Source organism: Camelina sativa, chromosome 1 (genome assembly GCF_030686135.1).
Source record: "Camelina sativa cultivar CO46 ecotype springtype chromosome 1, ASM3068613v1".
Lineage (NCBI taxonomy): Eukaryota > Viridiplantae > Streptophyta > Magnoliopsida > Brassicales > Brassicaceae > Camelina > Camelina sativa.
In genome coordinates, this window is record NC_141880.1 from 17,082,260 (window position 1) to 17,106,765 (window position 24,506).

The 24,506-nt window shown below is 37.1% G+C and overlaps 2 pseudogenes across 1 annotated transcript; one reads left to right on the top strand and one right to left on the bottom strand.

Moving 5' to 3' along the window:
- Window positions 1-1,553: 1,553 nt before the first annotated feature.
- Window positions 1,554-5,723, bottom strand: LOC104709510 (putative nucleobase-ascorbate transporter 10; annotated as a pseudogene). Its single transcript, XR_015596247.1, has 14 exons — window positions 5,579-5,723; window positions 5,380-5,477; window positions 4,262-4,438; window positions 4,074-4,174; window positions 3,916-3,991; window positions 3,742-3,801; window positions 3,277-3,482; window positions 3,073-3,169; window positions 2,873-2,959; window positions 2,701-2,759; window positions 2,496-2,587; window positions 2,306-2,383; window positions 2,032-2,186; window positions 1,554-1,923 (listed from the first exon to the last, which is right to left on the bottom strand). The product of XR_015596247.1 is annotated as a putative nucleobase-ascorbate transporter 10 (transcript).
- A 4,922-nt stretch (window positions 5,724-10,645) lies between these two features.
- On the top strand, window positions 10,646-22,239 carry LOC109128004 (putative long-chain-alcohol O-fatty-acyltransferase 5; annotated as a pseudogene).
- Window positions 22,240-24,506: the final 2,267 nt, after the last annotated feature.

Below are 24,506 nucleotides of genomic sequence, written 5' to 3' on the forward strand. Positions count from 1 at the left end.
AAGTATGTTTACTAAAAAGTGACTTGATTAAATTGATGCTAGACTAACCAGCCAGCAAGTACCACGGCTAACAACTCATGGTGGGATCAGTGTCGCGCTTCCGTATCTTGCGGATGCGTAGAACAAACCAGTCGACTACAATACTAGTATAAAACTTATCACTCCATAATTTTGAACATATAAGCTGATTATATATTATTTTTCTTGGTATTTAATATCAATTTCATACTCTTTCTGTTTTACAAAAAGTGTCATTTTGATATATTTCACACAAATTAAGAAAACATTAAAATATACATAAATGTCATTATTTAATAAATATTTAATGAGTTAATTTAATCGTAGATTAAAGGTAAAATTAGGAAATCTAATATAAAATATTTATTAAAATATCAAATAATGCATCCGAAATATAAAATTACACTTTTTGTGAAACAAAAAAATAAATTCTAAAATGACATTCATTGTAAAACAGAGTGACCGCAGACGCAGCCATCATCGCAAACGAATCAGTTACGTTGAAAGTTGGGCTTCCCCATTGAAACGGATATGGTATGTATATCCTATTATTAACATAAAGATAAAAAAAAATTAAAAAACATAAAGATAAAAATTTGAATAACAAAGTAGGGAAGTCACCAAAAACTACAATTTAAATAGATGAACTGACCAAGGAGTGTTGGTTATGAGACCAGTACGATCTGTACGACAACTGGTTTGAGTAGTCTGGTGTTTTTTGATATTGGCATCACAGGGATTCTCATACAACATTGATAGAGCCAACTTCAGGAAACATGGAATAAGTTTGGCTTTCATGGCTGCAATGAAAGGATACAAGATTATAATAACAATGCCTTCTTACACAAGCTTGGAAAGGAGAGTGACGATGAGATCCTTTAGTGCAGACTGCAGAGCTTATCCTTACTGATCCAACCAAAGGAATGGGTGGAGCTGTTAAGAAAGCTAATCAAATCCGTGAGACCACTCCCATTACTTTTATGTTGCAACTGTTTAACAATCCAGCAAACCCCAACAACTCAGGTTCTTTAGAGTTACAGAAAATTAGAAGTATAATGATTATATATATATATATATAAATAAATATAAATATTTATATATATATATATATATATAAATTGCATATCACATGAATATATGATGGTTGGAACATTGGTGTACGTTCACTATGATACAACTGGTCCTGAGGTTTGGGAAGACCAAAAAATTGCGACACAGCTCACAAAATAAAGAACGAGTGATTGTATGATGCTTGTTATCGAGATAGTGAACTTTGATTTAAAGTACTTTTAGTCTTCATTGTTTTTTTTTAATAATAAAAGCCTATGGCATGAACTATCCTTTTAAGACGACTACCATAGACTTAGTAAAGCCTATTGTTTACTTTCTCTCACATCCATCGCATCTTCTTGTAGCTCCCATTCTCTCATTATAGAAGAACTCATTCAATGGTTGCTTCAGTTTTAAATGATCATTACTTAGCTTGTGTTGTAAGCTAATAATGATCATTACTAAAAAAAATTTAGTAATAATCGAACAAACTAGTAAAGTTCAGAAAAAAAATTGAATATAACACACTCTAAAGTTCTAAGTAATAAAGAAAGAAGAAAGAGTTGAAAAAAAAAAAAAGAAGAAAGAAAACATTCAAAAAGGCAAAAGCATAGAAGAAAATATTTTGTGAAAGTTTTAATGAGAAGGGAAGAATTTGTTGAGGCTGCAAGGCAGACCATAAAACTCATCGTTTCGCACATCCAGATTGTATAGTCGGTACTTTTCCCACCACTTCAACCCGCAATCTTTCTTGGCTTCATCAGTCTCACGAGACAATGTGCAGTCAAGTACTATCGCTATAATTGCTGCAACTGTTATATGCGACATGAATATCACTCTTATCACATCTTCCAACTGTTTTGTATTCACATAAAAAAAATTCCCATTGTGATAAAGTTACAAAGAAAGCATTTGTGAGTTTAAAAATGTGTCTTAAATTTTATAAGAAGATGATGTACTTACCCAATTCGAGCGATGGTCAGACCGCCAACCTCCATTGTAATATTCTCTGAAATATTGAGGGACTGAAATAGCCATGAAAAAAGAAAATCCCAAAATGAATTTGGTATTGAAGCTATTGAGGTTGCAGAATTGTAGAAAGCTAAGTCCCGCAGAACCTGCAATCAATTGAATTTTTTTTTTTTTTTTTTAGTAATAAATAACAGCATATATGAATTAAAAAAAGGAATCTGAAACATGATAAAAACTACAAGTGTGATGTGATGAAAAGACATACACACAAAACACAAGACGATGCAGTAAAGAGATGCCATGATTGGTAATGGTATGGACGCGAAAAAAGCTCCAAACTTTCCTGCATTTTGATCAAAATAAATAAGTTACAAAACCAGTAAAAAATATGCAAAAAGGTCATATTAGTTTATTATAAATTATAATATGCAAATTTTGGTTATAGCAAAAATTACCAAAGATGGAGAAAAAAAGCATGAAGGTAGCTGATATTTGTATCACTCTGCGACTCCCAATCTTAGTCATCGCCAAAAGTCCAACATTTTCTATGGACATGAAGTTACACTCAATAACCCATACATACTAGAACAAAAAAAAATGAAAAAAAAATAATAATAATGATAAGAAGAACAAATGTAAGTTAGGGATGAATTTGGTTACGATGATGTTGTGATCCCTGTGATGCCTCCAAGCATGCCATTGAGTAATACTCCAACTCCCTACAAAATATTTATTCAAAATTGTTCAGGAGATGATTAAATATATAGTTAATAAAGGGTAAAAAAAGTATGTTTACTAAAAAGTGACTTGATTAAATTGATGCTAGACTAACCAGCCAGCCAGTACCACGGCTAACAACTGATGGTGGGATCGGTGTCGCACTTCCATATCTTGCGGATGCGTAGAACAAACCTGTCGACTACAATACTAGAATAAAACTTATCACTCCTTAATTTTAAACATATAAGTTGGATTATATATTATTTTCCTTGATATTTAATATCAATTTCAGATATAAGAAGAAAGTTTGACCTCAAATAGAGTGACCAAAGACGCAGCCATCATCGCAAACGAATCAGTTAGGTTGAAAGTTGGGCTTCCCCATTGAAACGGATATGGTATGTATATCCTATTGTTAACATAAAGATTTAAAAAAAAAAAATCAACATAAAAATAAAATTTAGATAACAAAATAGGAAAATAGCTAAAAACTATAATTTAAATAGTACAACTGACCAAGGAGTGTTGGTTATGAGACCAGTACGATCTGTACGACAACTGGTTTGAGTAGTGTGAGGTTTGTGGTCATAAACACCACTCGATGTAAGTAGTTGAGCAAACAACCATACCACAGGAATACATAACATCATCCCCTAGCGGTCACATCTGCTTCCATCCCAAAGCATAACCCCTTTCTTCATCTTCATACAACGCGGTAAGTACTGCACCAAAAAAAAAAAAAATAGAACACAGTATCTATTAATTGTAAATGCCAAAGCCAAAAACAAAATTCTTAGCAACGATAAATTTTGTAATAATAAAAAGAGTTAATTGTTTTAGGAAAATTCACTCGTAAAATGTAAACACAACCCATATACTCAACTCGCGTCTGGAAACTACTTCTTTAAGATGATCTATAAAATGTATACACTAGTTTATGTATGCATGGATTTATAACAAGAAAAAGGCTTAGACATTTACCTGAGTGATAAAAACAAATAGGATCAACCCAGGAAGTCCTATTTCAACACATCTAGCTAACTGTAAAACGAAAGAATTTTCCATCATAAAATTTACATATATTACAATGTATAACTATTCAATAACATAAATATTACCACTTTAGATGGCTAATAATAATATATATACACATACCAATGGGAAGCCGATATGGTAGAGTCCCAGTCCGGTAAATGCGGCCAAAGGAGCAATGGAGAGTGGGCTTAGAAATCTAATGAACAAACCAAAAATACATTCGAGTTTAATGGTAGAGTCATAATCCTGGTAATGCAAAATAAGGTTATGAAATTTACCTGACAATATTTCTCCATATGCCTAGAAAACAAACAACTACTTGGAAACATCCAGTGATAATCAGAGCCCCTTGTATGCTTCTCATCGTTCTAACAAATCTCTGATTTATTTTATTGTCAAATTTTTTTTTATTAGTACAACATACAATGTAAAATTAATTAATGATAATATTAGTGTTAAGACTTACTTCAAAAGGATCAGTGTAGTTAGTGAACCGCGTGGAAGAAATGATGGAAGTAATTGGTATGATATATGCATAAGAAGCTGCAGCTATCACAGGCAATCGACTTCCAAAAAAGGTCTGGAACAATGTTGTTAGTCCAGAGACAAAAAGTAATGTTTGTATTACTTTAGCCTTTTCTGCCTGGAAAATGTCAAAAAAAATATATAGAAAATTTGTTTGTTCAAAATGTATAGAAACTTGAAAATATATACAGAAATTTTCTTTTTAATGATTTAAAATCACTTGTCTTTACTAAAATATCTAGATTTTGAAATTTATATTATTCGTGTTTTTAATAACGATAATTTTGAAAGACATGCCCGTCTCTAGGGGGTGGCAAGGTAGGCAAAAAACTAGGGTCCAAATTTTTTTTAACTCAACCTCTTAAAGAAAAAGGGTCCAAAAAAATCAAAACTTTTTTTTTGTGTACAAAAGACCTGCAAATTTATTTTGCCTAGGGTCAAAAAATAGTTTGAGACGGGAATATTGAAATCACACACTAAAAGATTACATCGATATACAACAGAAATATTGAAAAATCATACATTTATGATAAGTTAATAAAACAATAAACTTTCACACGGTTTTAACTCGTGATTTTTGTTTGTCTTGAAGAAAGAGTATGACAAAAGAAAAATCGGTAATTAACTATCAACTCTTAAAAAAAAGAGTGAAATACTAAAATACATTTTTGAGAATCATTATGATAAAATTAAAATCTAGAAAAACAGATAATTTCATTTGTGTGATTTTTTCAATAATTTTGTATAGTGTGTTCATAAATTTGCAAATTTTGTCAAAATCAAATCTACAAAATTATTTGAAAACTCACTAAGGTATTGGAATCTGGGAATTCAATTCATTAACGTCTAAATCTAACCAGGAATAAAAAACCCAGAGATTTCTCGACCTCTTGGACAAAACACTAGTCCTAACAACATGGTTTGTCGGAAGACAAGAGGAACTGACATAACAAAGATTTAGTAATTTTTTTAATAATTGTTGAAAAGATGTGTTATAATTTTTAAATTTGCTAAAAAAAAATCCAATATCAAAAAATTATTTGAAAATCATGCACTTACATCACCACCACCCATGAGTGGAACTAATAGACTTGGAATGAGAACTGTGATGCCAAGAATCAACATATAATGCTGGAAACCCAACACTACCGCTTCAACTGGAAACACTAAATGTATTACATTTACACATCCAAATTAGAATATAAAATAGAAATAAAAAGTAAAATAATAACCAAAATTCAAATAAAACAAAACATACACCAAGGAGGAGGACTGTTGACGCAGTATTGAATTTCTGGGAGTTGTTCTTTTACCGGATGGGGTTGCAACTCCTCAATCCGATTTCCTGCTCCCTTATTTCCACCACTACCGTTGTCGCCACTGCCACCACCACCATTTGCCATGGACGTAACTTTTATTCCTTTATTCAAAGTGAACAACTCAATCAATAAACGGTTCTTCGGTTAACATTTAGTGAAAATATTGTATATACAAATATACCTTCTTTATCAAACTTTTCATTGCATTCTCCTAAGAGGAGATAGAGACGGTGGAGAAAACTTACGTTTACAACAATATCAAAGACGCTTCGTTAGACACGAGTCAAGTGAGAGGTTGTGACTTGTGAGAGACTTTCGAAAAAAAGGAATAATTAGAGAGTGAAGAATAACAAGAAAGTCAAATAGCTACACTTTGAGTGATTAAATGATATTTTGTATAATCAATGTAGTCATCAAATCGTAAATAACGTCAGTTTTTGATATATGAAATTTGAAATAAAAATCTTTTGAGATTAAATTGACCATATATCAAGAGATTCTGTATTCTGAGATTAATACTTAAAACGTAATGTTGTTATATAAATGCAATTATTAGCTTTGAATTGAACATCAAAATGAAGAAAATTGAAAAAAAAAAAAAAAAAAATCTTCTGATTTTCAGCGTTGTGAGGAGTCCAGGAAAGAAGCAGAAAAAAATTAAGTCTATTTCAGTGGACTGATCTTTTTTACGTTTGAAGCTCATCTAGGAGTAAGACAAAAATATTGCGACACAGCTCACAAAATAAAAACGTGTGATTGTATTATGCTTGATTTATATTAATTGAGAAATAAATTATATATTCATGTGAAATTATCCCACGTGCCCATTGACCAATTAAATTTATGATTAAAATTTAAAATTATGATAGTTCTATCATTTTTGTTTGATTTTTTTTTTATTGACTTGAATCATCGTAAAGTTACTAAAATTCTTTAGAAAAGCTTATTTTTATTTCAATTAGATATGAATTTGAGAGAAAAATTATTACTTTTCTTTCTAATATAAAACTTCAATTAACATGCACCCCAACACTGGATTTTTAATTGGAAATAATAACTCTTTAGAATTACAAATCAAAAATTTTATACGGAGTTTTCAGTTTTTTAAAGCTATACATTTTTTTTTGGTCAAACTAATAATATTCATTGAAATGAAGCCTCAAACTCACTCAAAAGAGGAGGAGTTACAGTCCAAATAGAATGGAAATACAAAGAAACAAAGCACTAAGAAGTGCCTACAAAAACTCCAAAAGAAAAGAAACCAGGGATAAATGCAAGATTCAGTTTTATAAAGGAAGATACGCGAGATCGAAACATAACAGTCCCAACGACTCCATGAGAGACTGTATCCAGAGCAACCCGAAGGGTTACAAGCTCCGCAACTAAAAGCAGAGGAAGCTAACAACCGGGAGGAAGATCCTTGCAAAACCAGTGAAGCTTAATCATCCAAACCACTCGCAAGAGGGACATTTGGGAAGAGAAAGAGGTCATTGGTGCCAAGATGAGGAAGACTAGCTCTAAGCAGAGACTAATCTTCCCAAATTACATCGACATAAACAAAGATGTCGATGTTAAAGGTCGGGACAAAGCCCTTAGTAACAAACAATATTAGAACAAATCTAATAGAGACCTCAATACAAGGTAAAATGGAGTCATCATTGAGGTGATCCAGGAGAGTCAAATTGCAGTCCAAGAGCAAACCAAACTCAAAGACAACTTTCCAACAAGGGTCACAGGGCTCACCATCCCATTCAACACAACTAGTTAAGTCTTTCTCTATCTCAGATTTAGAAAGCCAACTAAGTTTAGTAAATGGAAGGCATAGGAGCAAGAAGTCAGAAGCAAACCTTGATGAGACGAGCTCACTTCGGAACTGACAACATGAACTGCACACGGCAGTAAGCCATCGTAAGGAAACGCCATGAGAGCCACTGGCCGTTGACACAAAAGATGGGAGATGAGGATTCGACACAAGCACTACCAAAGATTTCAGAACAAAAATCTGAGGAAGTAGCAGTGAAGAGAGGAGAGCGGCGGTGAGGAGAGGAAGAGTGATGGTGTGGAGAGGAAGAGTGATGGTGTGGAGAGGAAGAGCGACGGTGTGGAGAGTCGCCGGAGCAAATAGGGGATAGGTTTAGACGAAAAAGAGGCTAGCGACGACGGCTGAGAGAGAGATTAGTCGGAGAGCAAGCAAACCTGAGGAGGAGGGTCTGGTGGTCCGGTGGTTTTGGTGGGGTCGGCGGAGACGGAGGCTCTGGTGGCGGGGCTGCAGGAGGCCTCAGGCTGAGGAAAGGAACCGAACACATTGGAATAGGAAGAGAGGAGGTCGAAATCAACAAAGGGGAGATAGTCATCTTAGGGAAAAGCTCGCTGGAACAAAAACGCCACCGGAGGAAGGGAACATTCTATCCAACAACCTAGCATACTTCTATACTTCTATTAAAGATTCCAACATTAATAATATATACCAAGACCAACAACACATAACTGAAATTCTAGATCATCCTCCTCCTTATTGCCATGATTCGATGTCCACACATACCAATACTACAAACAACAATTGAGATACCAATACTACAAACAACAATTAAAATGCATAAATATTATCACAAATATTTAGTGAGGCAATCATCTCATCCACTAGGTTATACATAAGCGAAAATACAAGCATAAGTAATTCAAAAAGAACAACCAAACCACGTAAGCAAAAAAGACACATCCGCAGTCTGCTGAACACTAGTGTCGACCGACACCCTCATCAGTCCATCGTGAAACCACACGATGATATGATCATGATAATATCCAAGAAGATCCTTGAGTCTTGTTCAACACGAACGAAGTTGAAGATCAATTCTTCCAACCAAACAACCATTTGGGATACATTGTTACCCAATCTAGAGCATATCTCGAAGTGGAATCAGTCTAATCAGAGTTCGGATGAAGGAGTTATTCATTTTACAAATCATGTAAACTCATGGCTACGCGATTTATACCTACGAGCATTAAACGGAGGATTCCGACCAAGAAAAAAGGATTCAAGCAATGAACCAAACTGTTCTGAAATCTAGATCCATCCTAGAACCATTGAAAATTGGAATCTCATTCTAATTAGTTCATACTTGAAAGATATGGATATTTCAAGTCAATGGATCTGTCATAGTCCCTGTTTCGCATCTCATCCAAAGATTGTGTTTCACAGACCAACTCAGAGACAATTTTGACACGAAAACACATCGAGGATGTTAATGGATATGTTATGTTTCCAAAAAATTCAGAAAGAGAAGATTTGGCTAACGAAATACAAGGATACTCTTCATTTTCCAAAGGAGGTCAATCTAGTTCTACATTTGAAGAGTTTTAGGTCCAATTGGTTTAGAAGTTTCCAGAACTATGTATGGCAACAAGGAGTTGTTTTTACTAAGCTATAGGTGAAGAAATGATACAGCCCATGTTATTTCTCATCAGAAAATTGGATCAAGGAGTCATATATAATATCAAGGAGGCACTTAAATGGGCTAATTCAAGAGATTATGGGCAATGAGAGCATATGAAAGTCTATTGGAGTTTATGTCTATCACGTATATGCTACTTTGAGCCTAATTCAAGTTCAAGAAAGCCCAAAATAATCACTTTATTTGTGGTCAAAGAGGAGTGATCAAAATAGAGTGATTCTCTTCACCTTGGGAAGGGAAACACTAAGAATTGGGTCTTCATTCAACCATCTATCTTTATTGTCTTTTAGTTTCAAAAATATTTAATATTTGACTTTGTTACCAAGTTTCTTTTCCTTTATAAACTCATGTTAGAGGAATGAAATAATCAACTAACTTATCAAAATCTTTTCTTTGTGAGAGTGATTCTCTTATGTTCTTTGTGAACAAAACTGATTGCTTGGTGTGATTCCAACAATCAAAACCAACTGCTCGGTGTGATTCCAACAGTCAACAAAACCGATCTTCTTGGTGCGATGCTGAGAGATCCGATCTATTTGGTGCGAGGCTGAGAGATCAAATCGGTATATCAAGAGTCTTTCCGCAAATCTTGTGCGACCATTCGTTCCACCATCCTTATTCTTGAGGCTTCATTATCCTTAGAATCAAGGTGTCTCTATCTACCAACTTGAAGGTGCCGATTCCTTGGAAGAATCATATCACACGACTTGGTGTCCTAGCATCAATTTCCGTCGACAGTCATAGTCTCCACAAGCCACAAACTCGTCCATGCCACTCATAGTAGCCAAACCAAGCCATAAACAACCACGAAATCACACAAACACACAAGGGAATCAATCACCATTCAAAGAAACACATTAAACAGATGTCTAATCTATCAGATAAGCCATGGTCATTAAACTTTTTATCCGCCAAACTTGTGTGATATAATTGATTGAATAAATATAAATGAGTTTTTATGATGATGTGCGATAAAGCTGTTTATCCGCCAAACTTGTGTGATATGAGTATATAACTATCTTTTTTGTACAATAGATTGCGTTTGTGTTGTTATTTTATCTATGACATCTCGTTATTAACAAATGAAAACAGAAACTATGCCATATTGCCATCTCGTCTGGTTTGAGAATTCTTAAGATGCGTCTTACACCTTCTTTTGTCACTAAATATTGCCAGATTTGGTATTGGTATTATTCTCACTAAACTGTGCCACGGTCTAATAAATCATACTTACCACAAACTTTAACTAAGTGAAGTTGCACATACCTTAATCCAACTTTACTAAACCAGAGTTACCAATCATTCTTCTAATCCTCATTTCCTATAAACATTTCTCATTACTTTTTTTTTTGTATGGTTGAGGATTTTATAACCATGTTAACTCAAGACTAACAACAAAAGTAGTCGAACTTAATGCTGTTAATTTTCACCCACTATGTAATCGATGCCGTATCTGCAAACATTTAACTTAAATTTCCCATTAAAAGATCTGTCAAGTCACAACTTTTGGTGATTGCCAAAAAAACTCAACAACAAAACACAAAGATCTAAGTAATGGAGGAAGAACTTAAGAGCTTGATCAAGGTATTGGTTATTGCAATCATCTCCATAACTTATTGTTACTATTTACCACCCAAAATCAAATCTGGTATTTGTTAAGCTTTGAACAGTGAAACTAAGGGAATCAAAGCTTTAATCTGAATAGTACTTGAATATTAATTCCAAAGATAGAGTATTGCTCTCAGATTACAAGAAAACTCTCAAAAACCCTTAGAAAGAAGATTACAAAGACAAAGATAATGAAAGTAGAGATCGTAATCCTCGCTCACATCCCTCAGATTCCTCTCTCACCACTTAGCCTCATGTCGGCTATACTCTCATCATAATCATCATGCCCCAAAACTGCTGCCTCTAAACTTTATTTATACTTGGAATTGCTTTTGCTCCAAGCTTAGCTAACCCTTCTCACGTGTGAAGTCTTCATTCAACGGCCAGGTGTATCTTCACACGGTTTGTCAACGTTCTTATCCCCAGTCTTCCTTTTTCTAAAATAGACCCTCTGCAGCTTATCAATACCCCCTCCCTCGAAACGAAGCTTGTCCCCAAGCTTGAATAAAGGAAACTGTGTCACCAGATCGCTAATGTAACCCAGGTGTTTTCATGGGCGGGAAGACCATGCCACTGAATCAGACCCTCCAAATACCCTTCAGCATTGTAGCGAGTGTCTAGCAGCTCTGCTGGCTCGATACTGAAATCCTCGTTCTGAGCAAAGAGATCAGGTAAAGGAGTGACTTCAACGCCATGCCCAAGGGCTGGTTTCAGTTGAGACACGTGAAAAACTGGGTGGATCTTGGCCCCGTCAGGAAGTTGTAAACGGTAAGCAACTTTACCAATGCGTTCTAAAACCTCATAGGGACCAAAGAACTTAGCCGCGAGTTTCTGGCATACTCTCGTCGTAACTGATTGCTGTCTATACGGCCGCAACTTCAAGAAAACCATATCACCCTCTTTAAAAACCACTTCACGGCGATGCTTATCTGCGTTGTTCTTCATAGCCTGTTGTGCCTGTAACAAGTGATCCTTGATTTGACGCAGCATCAAATCCCGTTCCCGGAGTAACCTTTCCAGATCAACATTGGTTGTAGAACGCTCCTCATACTGCAGGAGAGAAGGTGGAGCTCTGCCATAGACTACTTGGAAGGGCGTGGTCTTCAATGATGTGTGAAACGATGTGTTGTACCACAGTTCTGCCCAAGAAAGGAAACGTTGCCATGTCCGTGGGTTGGAAGAAGCCAAGCAACGAAGGTAAGCTTCCAAACAACGATTGAGGACCTCTGATTGACCATCTGTTTCAGGATGGAACGCGGTGCTGTATTTGAGTTTAGTACCTGCCAGTTTGAAGCATTCTGTCCAAAACTTGCTGAGAAAGATCCTGTCCCGGTCAGAGACAATAGACACAGGATACCCGTGGAGACGAATAACCTCTGCAACAAATTTTTGCGCGACATCCGCGGCTGTGAACGGATGTTTGAGACCAATGAAATGGGCAAACTTGCTAAGTCTATCCACCACCACCAATATAACATTGATACCATTCGAGAGAGGAAGACCTTCGATGAAGTCCATTGTCAGATCCTCCCATATTTGATTTGGAACGGGCAATGGCTGTAACAATCCTGTAGGATACAGGGTGGACGACTTATGAGTCTGACAAACTTGACATTCAGCCACCAGACGCTGAACATCTTTCACCAACCCTGGCCAATGGAAGGATTGGTTGATGCGTTTCAATGTTTTCAGAACCCCAGAGTGTCCTCCAAGTTTACCATCGTGGTACTCAGACAGAATGAGTGGGATGAACCGAGAGTCCTTTCGTATGACTAACCTATTCTTGTACCAGAGCTTGTTATCTCTTATTGTATAACCCGGAGTGGTCAGTGAACCAGTGTTGATGGCTGAGATGGTGTCCTGAAGCTGAGCATTCGTTTCGTTCACTTTAAAAATGTCCTGAAGCTGAATAACTGATGGGGTTGTGATCGCCAGGATCGACGACGAGAGCTGAGGGAAAGTTTGAGGAGGGATGCGGGAGAGTCCATCCGCTGCCTTGTTATCGATGCCTGGTTTGTAGACAATGTCAAAAGAGTAGCCCAGCAGCTTGCTCAACCATTTCTGGTATTCCAGAGAAACTTCCCGTTGCTCAAGCAAGAACTTGAGACTTTTCTGGTCTGTGTGCACCATGAATGTTCTGCCCAGGAGATAGTGACGCCACTTTTGAACAGCCAACACTATGGCCATGAGTTCGCGTTCATAGATGGGTTTAAGTTGTTCCCTTGGAGTTAGACCATGGCTGAAAAACGCAATAGGCCTGCGGTCTTGCATGAGTACTGCCCCGAGGCCAAACCCGGAGGCGTCAGATTCCACCACGAACACTTTAGTGAAATCGGGCAGAGCAAGAACTGGAACAGACGTCATAACAGCTTTCAGAGTTTCAAAGGCAGTGGTAGCTTGAGGAGACCAAATGAACTGATCTTTGCGCAACAAATCAGTGAGAGGTTTAGCCAACACTCCGTAACCCTTGACAAAACGTCTGTAATAACCTGTGAGACCTAAGAATCCGCGCAACTCCTTAACGGACTTTGGAGTAGGCCAAGTTTGCATTGCCGCAGTCTTAGTTGGATCAGTGGCAACCCCTTGAGCCGAAATTATGTGTCCCAGGTAATCCACCTGATCCTGACCGAAGAGGCACTTCTTGCGATTGGCAAACAATTGTTGGTCAGAGAACACTTGAAAAACCGTGGTGAGGTGGGCGATGTGCTCGTCCAGAGTCGTGCTGTAGATGAGAATATCATCGAAAAAGACTAGGACAAACTTGCGAAGAAAGGGCCTGAAAACTTCATTCATGAGGGCCTGGAAGGTTGCCGGAGCGTTGATGAGGCCAAAAGGCATCACAAGGAACTCAAAATGTCCATCATGAGTGCGGAAAGCGGTCTTCTCAACGTCCTCTTCTTTCATTCGGATTTGATGGTACCCTGACCTGAGGTCCAGCTTCGAAAATATTTGAGCTCCACACAACTCGTCCAGAAGCTCGTCAATCAAAGGGATGGGGAACTTATCCGCAATGGTAGCTCTGTTAAGAGCTCTGTAGTCGACGCAGAAACGCCAGGAATTGTCTTTCTTCTTAACCAGCAAAACAGGGCTAGAAAAAGGGCTCTTACTTGGTCTAATGATACCCGCCTGTAGCATTTCGTGAACTAACTCTCCCATGGCCTCCTTGTGTGCATGAGGATAACGGTATGGCCGGACACTGATGGTTCCCGAGTGAGGAAGTAACTTGATTGAGTGTTCCCTACCTCGAATTGGTGGCAACGTAGTTGGTGAAGCAAAAACATCTGCAAACGTATCTAGGACTGTGGACAGAGGTTCAGGCAGAGGTGAGAGCACTGCGGAGGGTTTACTGAAGGAAGGTACAGCAGTAGGCGAGAAAGTCTTGAGAGACATCTTGGAGACATGAAGATCCAGTTCACCACACAACGTTTCATGACGACCTCTATGCCAGAAGGAGATTGTCTGTTTATCCCAGTTGACATCACAGTCACCCAAGGTTCTGTGCCAAGCCATGCCCAGAATAATGTCCACATTGGCCAGATCCAAAGTAACCAGATCACCGTTAAACTCAACCCCTTGGACGGAGAAGCTGACCTGTCTACAAACTCCCGAGCCTCGCACTGTTATGTCTGTGCCTAGGATGATATGTAGCCCCGTCGTCTTTTCATTTCCCACTCGAAGTTTAGCTGCCAAGCCTGGTGTGATGAAATTGTGAGTAGCACCACTGTCGAGCATAACTACGATAGGTTGTTTGCCAAGAGTGCCACGCATCTTCATGGTATGTTCAGAAGAGATACCCATGTATGACGCATAGGATAGTGACATCAGTTGAGGTTGATCCTCGTTGTTCCCTGTATCCTCAAGTTCCACCATGTTTTCCTCTAAAACCTCCATTTCATAACCGTGAATAACAGCCATTACCTGAAGTTCTTTGTTAGGACAGACGTGACCCTTAAAGTAGCGGCCATCGCACTTGAAACACAGTCCCCGACGCCATTTCTCGTCCAACTCTGCATCTGTGAAATACTTACGAGGTCTTGAGGTGGTCGCGGGTGGTGGTTCACGCTGACTATGCTGAATGGTGACAAAAGGTTTCGAATTTCCTCCTCCAGAGTGTGAAAAATTGGATTGGCGACTCTCCTGGTGATGTTTAAGTGGACCTTTGTCTGACTGGAGTTCCCGCAATACCACTCGTCTGATGAGGCTTGATTCCATATCGCGTGCTACCCCAACCATCTCAGGTAAGCTCTATGGTTTCCACATGTGGATGATCTCTTGCATCTCCAAAGACAACCCATTTAAGAAAATACCCTCCAACTTGTTATCATCTAAGCCTGAGACTTGAGAAGAAAGGTCTTCGAACTGATGGATGTATTCAGCAACTGTACCGGTTTGCTTAAGGCAAAAAAGGCTCTAACTTGGTCCTCTGCTTTTGAGATTCCCAAATCGGAGAAACAACCTTGCCTTAAACTGTAGCCAAGATTGAAAAGGCAGACGGTTAGTCTCCCAGTTGTACCAGCTCAGGGCATCGCCGGTGAGGCTGACAGAGACCAGCTCCAATCTGTCGGTATCGTTAAACCCACCCATTCGAAAGAAACGCTCAACCCTAGCGATCCAGCTGTAAGCTTCCGTTCCGTCAAATAAAGGCATCTCGACATTTTTTAACAACGACTCACGCGGATTTGGACCCCTCTCGTAGTTGTCGCGCATGGCAGGAGCGAGTTCCCGACGAACTGGTACGGAAGGCGGCGGTGGATCCGGAATGCGAGAATCTTGAGACGGAGGTGTTTCGAGAAAGCTTGTTGACCCCTGCTCCTTCACTGTTCCAGGCGCCGGAAAAGAAGACAGCAAGAACTCGAGTTTTTTGTGGATCTCAAGCATCCTGTCATCGGAGGCGGTGAAACGCACCAGCATGGTGTCAAGCTTCTGATCTGAGATCCGCTTCCCATCCTGGATTTCTTTGATTTGGAGGCTGAGGGTGCCCAGCTTGTCGTACACATCACCAAACATGTCCCCTTGTTCTTCCGTCGACGGGCTTTCGGCTATCGGTGACAACGTCATCACTCTCTCTCTGTTTCTTTTGTTCGTTCTGAAGGAAGAAAGAGAAAAAATAGAAAGGGACAAAAATGTCGAATAGACTCCTTTTGTTGTGTAAAGAAGGGATGATATTTTGTTTTTTGTTTTTTTTTTTTTTTTTTTTTTTTTTCTCTTAGTGTCACTAGTCACAAAAGCACCAATTTGTTAAGCTATGAACAGTGAAACTAAGGGAATCAAAGCTTTAATCTGAATAGTACTTGAATATTAATTCCAAAGATAGAGTATTGCTCTCAGATTACAAGAAAACTCTCAAAAACCCTTAGAAAGAAGATTACAAAGACAAAGATAATGAAAGTAGAGATCGTAATCCTCGCTCACATTCCTCGGATTCCTCTCTCACCACTTAGCCTCATGTCGGCTATACTCTCATCATAATCATCATGCCCCAAAACTGCTGCCTCTAAACTTTATTTATACTTGGAATTGCTTTTGCTCCAAGCTTAGCTAACCCTTCTCACGTGTGAAGTCTTCATTCAACGGCCAGGTGTATCTTCACACGGTTTGTCAACGTTCTTATCCCCAGTCTTCCTTTTTCTAAAATAGACCCTCTGCAACTTATCCGTATTCCTCGATTCCTCTCTGTTTTACCCATCGTTGCTTTGTTTCTTGTTCTTCCTCTGTTTTTCTCCTCTGTTCATTTATCTTTCTTCACAGCATTTTTCCTCACATGGCTCGCAAATTTCAAACTCATTCTCTTCTCCTTTGATAAAGGTCCTCTAATCCCAGTTCCAACAAATCTCTTAGGGTTCCTCTTCTTTACTTGCTTTCCAATCAAAGCCCAACAAAACCGTAAACCTAACACTGATTTGCACAAATTAGTTTTCGTCATTAAAGTTGCTATATTTGGCGTGCTACTACATTTGTATGGTTACAAACAAAATATGCTTCCCATTCTTCTGATGGGTCTCTATTTTGTACATCTATATCTAGAGATTGGGATTATTTTTACGTCACTCAAAGTTTTGATCTCTATATCTCTTGGGTGTGAGCTCGAGCCACAGTCAAACAAACCATACTTAGCCACATCTTTACAAGACTTCTGGGGTCGTAGGTGGAATATTATGGTTCCGGCTATTCTCCTGCCAGCCGTTTACACACCAATGCGGCGAGTTTCTGAACGCAGGATGAGCTCTAGTTGGGCTTTGTTTCCGGGGATATTGGGAACGTTCATCGTCTCCGGTTTGGTTCTCGACTTGTTCTTCTTTTATTTAACTCGTGAGATGCCTACAGGAGAACTTACGCTCTTCTTCGTGTTACAAGGCGTTTGCATTGCGGCGAAATTGGCGGTGAAAAGAAGACTACGGTGATGCAGCGGTGGCGGTTGAGTCCCACGGTTTCACGGATACTCACGGTAGGGTTTGCATTTGTGACTGGTTCTTGGTTGATGACACCTCAGCTTACAAGAAGTCACTAGTAAAAAAAACATGTATAGCCTAAACATTCGTGGCTAAGCCTAAACATTCGTGGCTATAAGGTTAAAAAGTCACGAATTGTCACTAAAAAAATCGTAGATAGAGCTTCGTAACTAAATTGTTGGCTTTGCTTTTTCGTGGCTTTCGAGTCACGAATTTGTCACTCACCATTAGTGGTTAAATTTAGCTACGTAAACATCACAATCGCTTCATGGCTAATTTAGCTACGTAAACATCACAACCGCTTCGTGGCTAAATTAGCTACATATTGATCACGTTTATTCGTGGCTAGTTCTAGCTAAGAAACAATCACTTTTAATTCCTAGCATACTATAGCTATGAAATTGTCACAGTGCTTAGTGACTATATTAGTCACGCTTGATCACCATATAATTTCGTGTAAATATAGCTACGATTTAAAGCGTAACATGTCAGTAGCTTAGCTATTAAGCCATGATTTATGTTGGTGGCTTATTGTAACAAAGCTACAAATATAATTTGTTTTGTGGCTGATTATTTGCCAAAAATCTACAATAATATTAATTACTAAAACCAAAAACCTGTAATGAAAAGCCAAAATCACAAAACATGAAATTCAAATAACCATATTTTACATTACCAAAATTAGTTTGATGTTTACATATTACCAAAAAGAATGGCTAAATAGCACATTAAGTAGTCTTATCTTACATTTTACCAAAAGACTTGCTAAACAAAAGTCTATCCTGTTAGAAAGTTCAACAAAAAAACTTAGCCATCATTGACCGAAACTTAAATACCGAATGATGCACACCAAGCATCTAAGTTGCCTTGGTGTGAAGATGTAGGTGAAGCAGGAGTTGTAGAATCTGGAGTAGGAGCAGCTGTTGTAGAAGCTGGAGCATGAGCAGCAGCAGAAATTTTAGCAGGAGCAGCAGCAGCAGCAGCAGAGGGTTGTCTAATTCCAAGAGACTGCATGATCAGATTAAGTGCTTGTCGTGATGCAACCAGCTCTTCCATAACCGTTCCCATGTCGCGGGAAGCTAATTGGTGGGAAATTATTTAGTGGGATGGTGTAAAATATTTTTATTTAACCGCCCAAACCCAAAAAAATTGGTGTATAAAAATTAATTAATTTTAATGAATTGTGATAAAAATTCTATGATTTAGAAACATGAATTGTAATAGCAATTTTATGAATTAAATTTTATATGTCTTAGTAACTGAAACGACCTGACCCGTTTTTTATTTTAAATAATAATAAATAATAATAAATAACTATGACTAGTGGTCTCATACCCACTAGCCACCTAACCACAATCACAAACAACAGCGGAATAACAATTAAACAATTAAACAACCAACAGAACCAATAATCCAAAATAGAATAACCAATAACCAATCCTAACCATTTCAATGTCAAACAACAATAGGAAACTAAGGAACCAACAACCTAGCAAGTTCTAAAGACCCAACTCTAGCAACCTAGCAATGCCAGACAACAATCAATTGAGTCCCTAGAACATCTTCCTCTTCATTTCCTTGATTCCACAATCACACTTTGCCTTTACCTGCACCACAAACACAAATTGAGATGCATGAGTATTTGATAAATACTCAGTGAGGCAATCCTCCCGTCTACTTGGCTATACACACAAGCAATAAGACCTCTCATGCCACAAACAACAACAATAAAACAAACCAGGAACATACACAAGTGATCCGACACAATCTGGTTACTGTCAGAAGGGTGTCGACCGATACCAGAAGGTGTCGACCGACATTGGACATCTGGTGTCGACCAACACCACTTGGGTGTCGACCGACACCTGCTCGACATCCCCGAAACCCTAATGGTGTCGACCGACACCTCCACATGGTGTCGACCGACACTCGCTAAGTTCCCGAGCCGTCCTCGCGTTAGTGTCGACCAACACCACTGTCGAGCAGTGATTTCCTTCGAACAGAACCTCCGAATCTCGCCTCCAAACTGCTCCTTTTCGTCCCACACAAACCCAGGAACGAATCCAAGCCTCATGAGCTACGAAAACTAACATACAACCAAAACAAACAACCAAACAACACACAATATCACAGAAACAGAGATCTTAGCTTAGATAAGCCATGATCATGCACTCACCTTAGCCAGCAAAGAGATCTAAGCCCAAAAGACGAAGCTACCACCACAAAAACCTTCCCACCACATTCCTAGCCTTGGATCTTCACTCTCACAGGAAGATCTCTCCAAAAACACCTTCAAATCTCCCAAACTCTCTCTAAAACCTCAAGAACAGTTTCTCTCCTTTTTCTCTCTGTATTTTTCTCAAAAACGGCTTGAGACAAAACAAACACGACCTAGGTCGTTTTCTCTCTTAAATAACTCGGTTAGATGGTTTTCCCTAAACCAAACCGATCCAAAAAAATAATTAAATCAATCTGGTCGAACCAGAATAAGTGGTGTCGGTCGACACCACCATGAGTGTCGATCGACACCCACCCCCAAAACGCAGAGTTTTGGTTCGCGGGCGTTACAGTAACATTAATTTCCTGATAAAATAAACTATAATAAACGTAATAAATTAATTCTTTATAGAAATTTTATATATAAAAAGAAAAGAACTCATAATACATTTCAATAGTTCTTTTACATATTTCTATGGCTTATCAAAATTACTTTATATGATTTAGCAATATTAATTATTATGATTAAAAAATTAAATATATATAAAATATATGTACATATATATATATTGATATATTACAATGTGATATTACATATTATAAGGGAGATTCTCAAAAATAGCACAAAATTAAGTTTTTTTTTCAAACTTAGCACTACATTTCTAAAATTCCAAAAATAGCGCCAATTAATCTTTTAAAATTAAATCCTAAATTCAAAATACTAAACCCTACCCCTCAAAACTATACCCTAAATGTGAAATTGAGAACCCAAACCTAAAAAACAAAATTCTAAAAATTGATTTTAAATATTTTAATGTGTTAAATAGTGCTATTTTTGGAAATTTATGGAATGTGTGCTATAATTGTCCATAAAACTTGTTTTAGTGCTATTTTAGGGTATTTCTCATATTATAATGTGAAATTATATAATAAAAAACATTAGAACTTATAAAATATAGTCAGACATAATTCATATATAAAATATATAAGAAAACTTATTCGGTATCGTAATCGGAATCTGAATCAGAGTCATCACATGAATCTTCTAACTCTTCTTCAATTATGTATTCGTCATTAGGAGGAGAGACAGGTAAAACATCATAATGAACTTCATCTTCTACCACATGTGATTCAATTCGAACAATTGTACTTGGTGCGACAAACTGATTGTGTGTATCGTCTTGAAGAGCAATTAAAGTAACAAAAATTTCATACCGTTCATAAGGCTCAAATTTATCACAGTTGAGCAACATAAATGTCTGGAGCACTGTGTAGTCTTGATCATTAAGCCATCCACTTGTTTGTGATAGTTCATCAACTCATGCTTCCACCATATTATAATCAGATTTTGCTTTCAACATACGGGAAGCCAGGTACAGCTGAGAAATTTCTTCCGGACATCCATCGTAAAGAGGCTCTTTAGCGCCTTCAAAAGCTTCAAAAACACTATCAACATATGCCTTTTCATGTGTTGCTTCCATTGTATTCTCCAACACATGTGGAGACGCTGCCTCTGGTACAATGTTAACATCTGCGTATGGAAAATACTCATAAGTATTTCCTGGAGCTTGAAAATTTGTAGCATTTAGCGGCAACATTGCTTCTTCAAAGGTAAAATGACTTGCCCCCGAAGATTACCCAACATGATAATAATGTTCTCCATGGTTCAACCAAATATAGTAATTTCCTTTAAACCCCACCCGATAAAGATGCTAGTGACTGTTCATGCATCACGCTGCTTTGCATTCTTACACCGAGCACAAGGACACAAAAAAGTGTTTGGTTTCCCGATAAGATGCTTGATTACAAGCAAATTCGATAAAAACATCAAACCCCGCCATAAATGTTTCTGAAATACAATTTCTGACTGGATCAATACATTGATCCATCCACTCTCGATTTTGAAAATAATAAGACATGAAACTTTTGATAATTTGGTGGAGAAGTCACGAATTTATCACGACCGATTTTAGTGGCAACGATAATTCGGTGGGTTAGTCACAAATTGGCCACGAATGTACTCCGTGACAGTAATCTAGGCACGAGTTAGCTACGCATGATATCGTGGCTTTAGAATCTTCTTACTATTCCATGGTACAGTATTATGGAATGGATATTTCGGTGGAATAACCACGAAATAGCCATGAAATTGTTCGTGTCTATTTAGCCACAAATATTTTCCGTGACAAATATAGTCACGCTGTGGGTTCGTGATATTTCGTGGCCAAGTTTGTCACGAAATTGCTACAAATTAGTTTCGTGGCCTATTCGTTGAAATAAATTTTTAGTCACGATGCTTGATGACAAAAACGTGGCTATACATTTTTTTTTTACTAGTGAGTGGCGTTATGGAGAAATACACCAATGAAGCTTTGTATTGTGTTGATTTCGTTAAGCATAAGTTACTTTGGTTTGTTGGGGATATTTACAACTAATGTTAATTAAACACAAGTTAATCGTTAAAAAAAACACAATTTAATCGTTGCTTAGTGTTTTAAGAGGGTTTACAATCAGCGTTTTGATTTGTTTTATTTTGATTTTAAAAAAGAAAAGAAAACCATTGGAATTTTGTTATAAATCGGGTTGGTATGTTTTATTATTATGTAATGTAAGCATCAATTGTCAAATAAAATTTTATTAATAATGAAAGCATATCTTATTTATTCAATTAATTAATATTATATAGAAAATATTAGCATATACAACGACTTAGAGGAAAAAGTGGATCGCCATAACATAACAAATGACATCCTTTCTTGCACCCAAGCCCTAATCGTTTCTCAACCTGCTGGAAAGCTTCACCATGGTGTAACGCAACTTGAGGAGTTTTTTCAGATAATACAAGTTTTGCCTCAGCATTTTGTACAGTTCTGATACACATCATGCTAAGAAACCAAACTAACTTATTGTTATAAACATAAAATTTGCATGTACGTTACGTAGATAGTTTTAGTTTTATTCACATACATCATAAATGAAATAAAAAAACGTACCCAATGTAATAGCCAATTAGAAAACAAAGAAAGCAAACTCCATTGATATATCTTTTCTCCATTTTGTTTTATTTTTTGAGAATATTAATTCAAAAATATTTTGTATAATAGTCTTTGATGTTGTTTTAGCTATTGTGAAACCTTTTTTTGTAGAATGGAAAAATGATCTTATTTTGTAAAAGAGATTTGCTAAAATAACCTCAAAAATACTAGATAAACAAAAAAAACCACAAAGATACATTAAAATATCTTGGTCAAAAGTCAAAACTATCTCAAAATTTTAAAAGACTCATTTTTCTCCAAATATCTTCGTCAAAAATTCCACTAAAATTTGCTAAAATTTGATTTCTTCAAATAATGATCTTGGTAAGCATATCAACCAAGATATTGAGTAAACAGAAGAATATTAAGATGAGGATACAAACTTAAAGGGAGACAGAGCCATACCTAATATGGAAAGCGTGAATTCTGAGGATACGTGCACGTTCATACTTGGTCATTAACTTGGAATTTTTACGAGGACGTTGTACATGGTCAATGTTCGATGTATTGCGCAGGAACTGATGATATTGCGAAGTACCAAAAAAAAATGATCTGGATTTCATAAACCATAACGGTTTGACACTCCTCAATGTCTATGCAAAGAGAGACTTGTCCTACGATATGGGGCAAAACAAGCTAATACTTTAACAAATATCACTACAATTAATCTTAGGAATCTTGAGTGTCTGACTTCTATGTCATTGTTATTTTCTGTTTCATTATTACATGTCTAGACAGGGGGATGTACTATCTGAGGGCAACTTGTGAGATTACCTTGGATGGGTTCACAAAACTGCATCGGGTAACAGACTGATAGGGGGCAGAAAAATGGGTGTGTCTCTTTTAAATTTAAGTTCAAAGTTCGCTAATCCACGTCAAGATCCAAAATCCAAATGAAATAAACATGCTGCATCTTTTTATTTGTGTCATCAGAGTATGGTTATATTCTACACATGTTTAAAGACTTTTACACCAGGACTTCTATGCATAATTGCTTATCATTCCATATGGATAATTCGGTGGAGAAGTCACGAATTTGTCACGACCGATTTTAGAGGCAACGATAATTCGGTGGGTTAGTCACAAATTGGCCACGAATGTACTCCATGATAGTAATCTAGGCACGAGTTAGCTACGCATGATATCATGGCTATAGAATCTTCTTAGGGATGGATATTTCGGTGGAATAACCACGAAATAGCCACGAAATTGTTCGTGTCTATTTAGCCACAAATATTTTCCGTGACAAATATAGTCACGCTGTGGGTTCGTGATATTTCGTGGCCAAGTTTGTCACGAAATTGCTACAAATTAGTTTTGTGGCCTATTCGTGGAAATAACATTTTAGTCACGATGCTTGGTGACAAAAACGTGGCTATACATTTTTTTTTACTAGTGAGTGGCGTTATGGAGAAATACACCAATGAAGCTTTGTATTGTGTTGATTTCGTTAAGCATAAGTTACTTTGGGTTGATGGGGATATTTACAACTAATGTTAATTAAACACAAGTTAATCGTTAAAAAAAAACACAATTTAATCGTTGCTTAGTATTTTAAGAGGGTTTACAATCAGCGTTTTGATTTGTTTTATTTTGATTTTAAAAAAGAAAAGAAAACCATTGGAATTTTGTTATAAATCGGGTTGGTATGTTTTATTATTATGTAATGTAAGCATCAATTGTCAAATAAAATTTTATTAATAATGAAAGCATATCTTATTTATTCAATTAATTAATATTATATAGAAAATATTAGCATATACAACGACTTAGAGGAAAAAGTGGATCGCCATAACATAACAAATGACATCCTTTCTTGCACCCAAGCCCTAATCGTTTCTCAACCTGCTGGAAAGCTTCACCATTGTGTAACGCAACTTGAGGAGTTTCTTCAGATAATACAAGTTTTGCCTCAGCATTTTGTACAGTTCCGATACACATCATGCTACGAAACCAAACTAACTTATCGTTATAAACATAAAACTTGCATGTACGTTACGTAGATAGTTTTAGTTTTATTCACATACATCATACATGAAATTAAAAAACGTACCCAATGTAATAGCTAATTAGAAAGCAAACTCCGTTGATATATCTTTTCTCCAT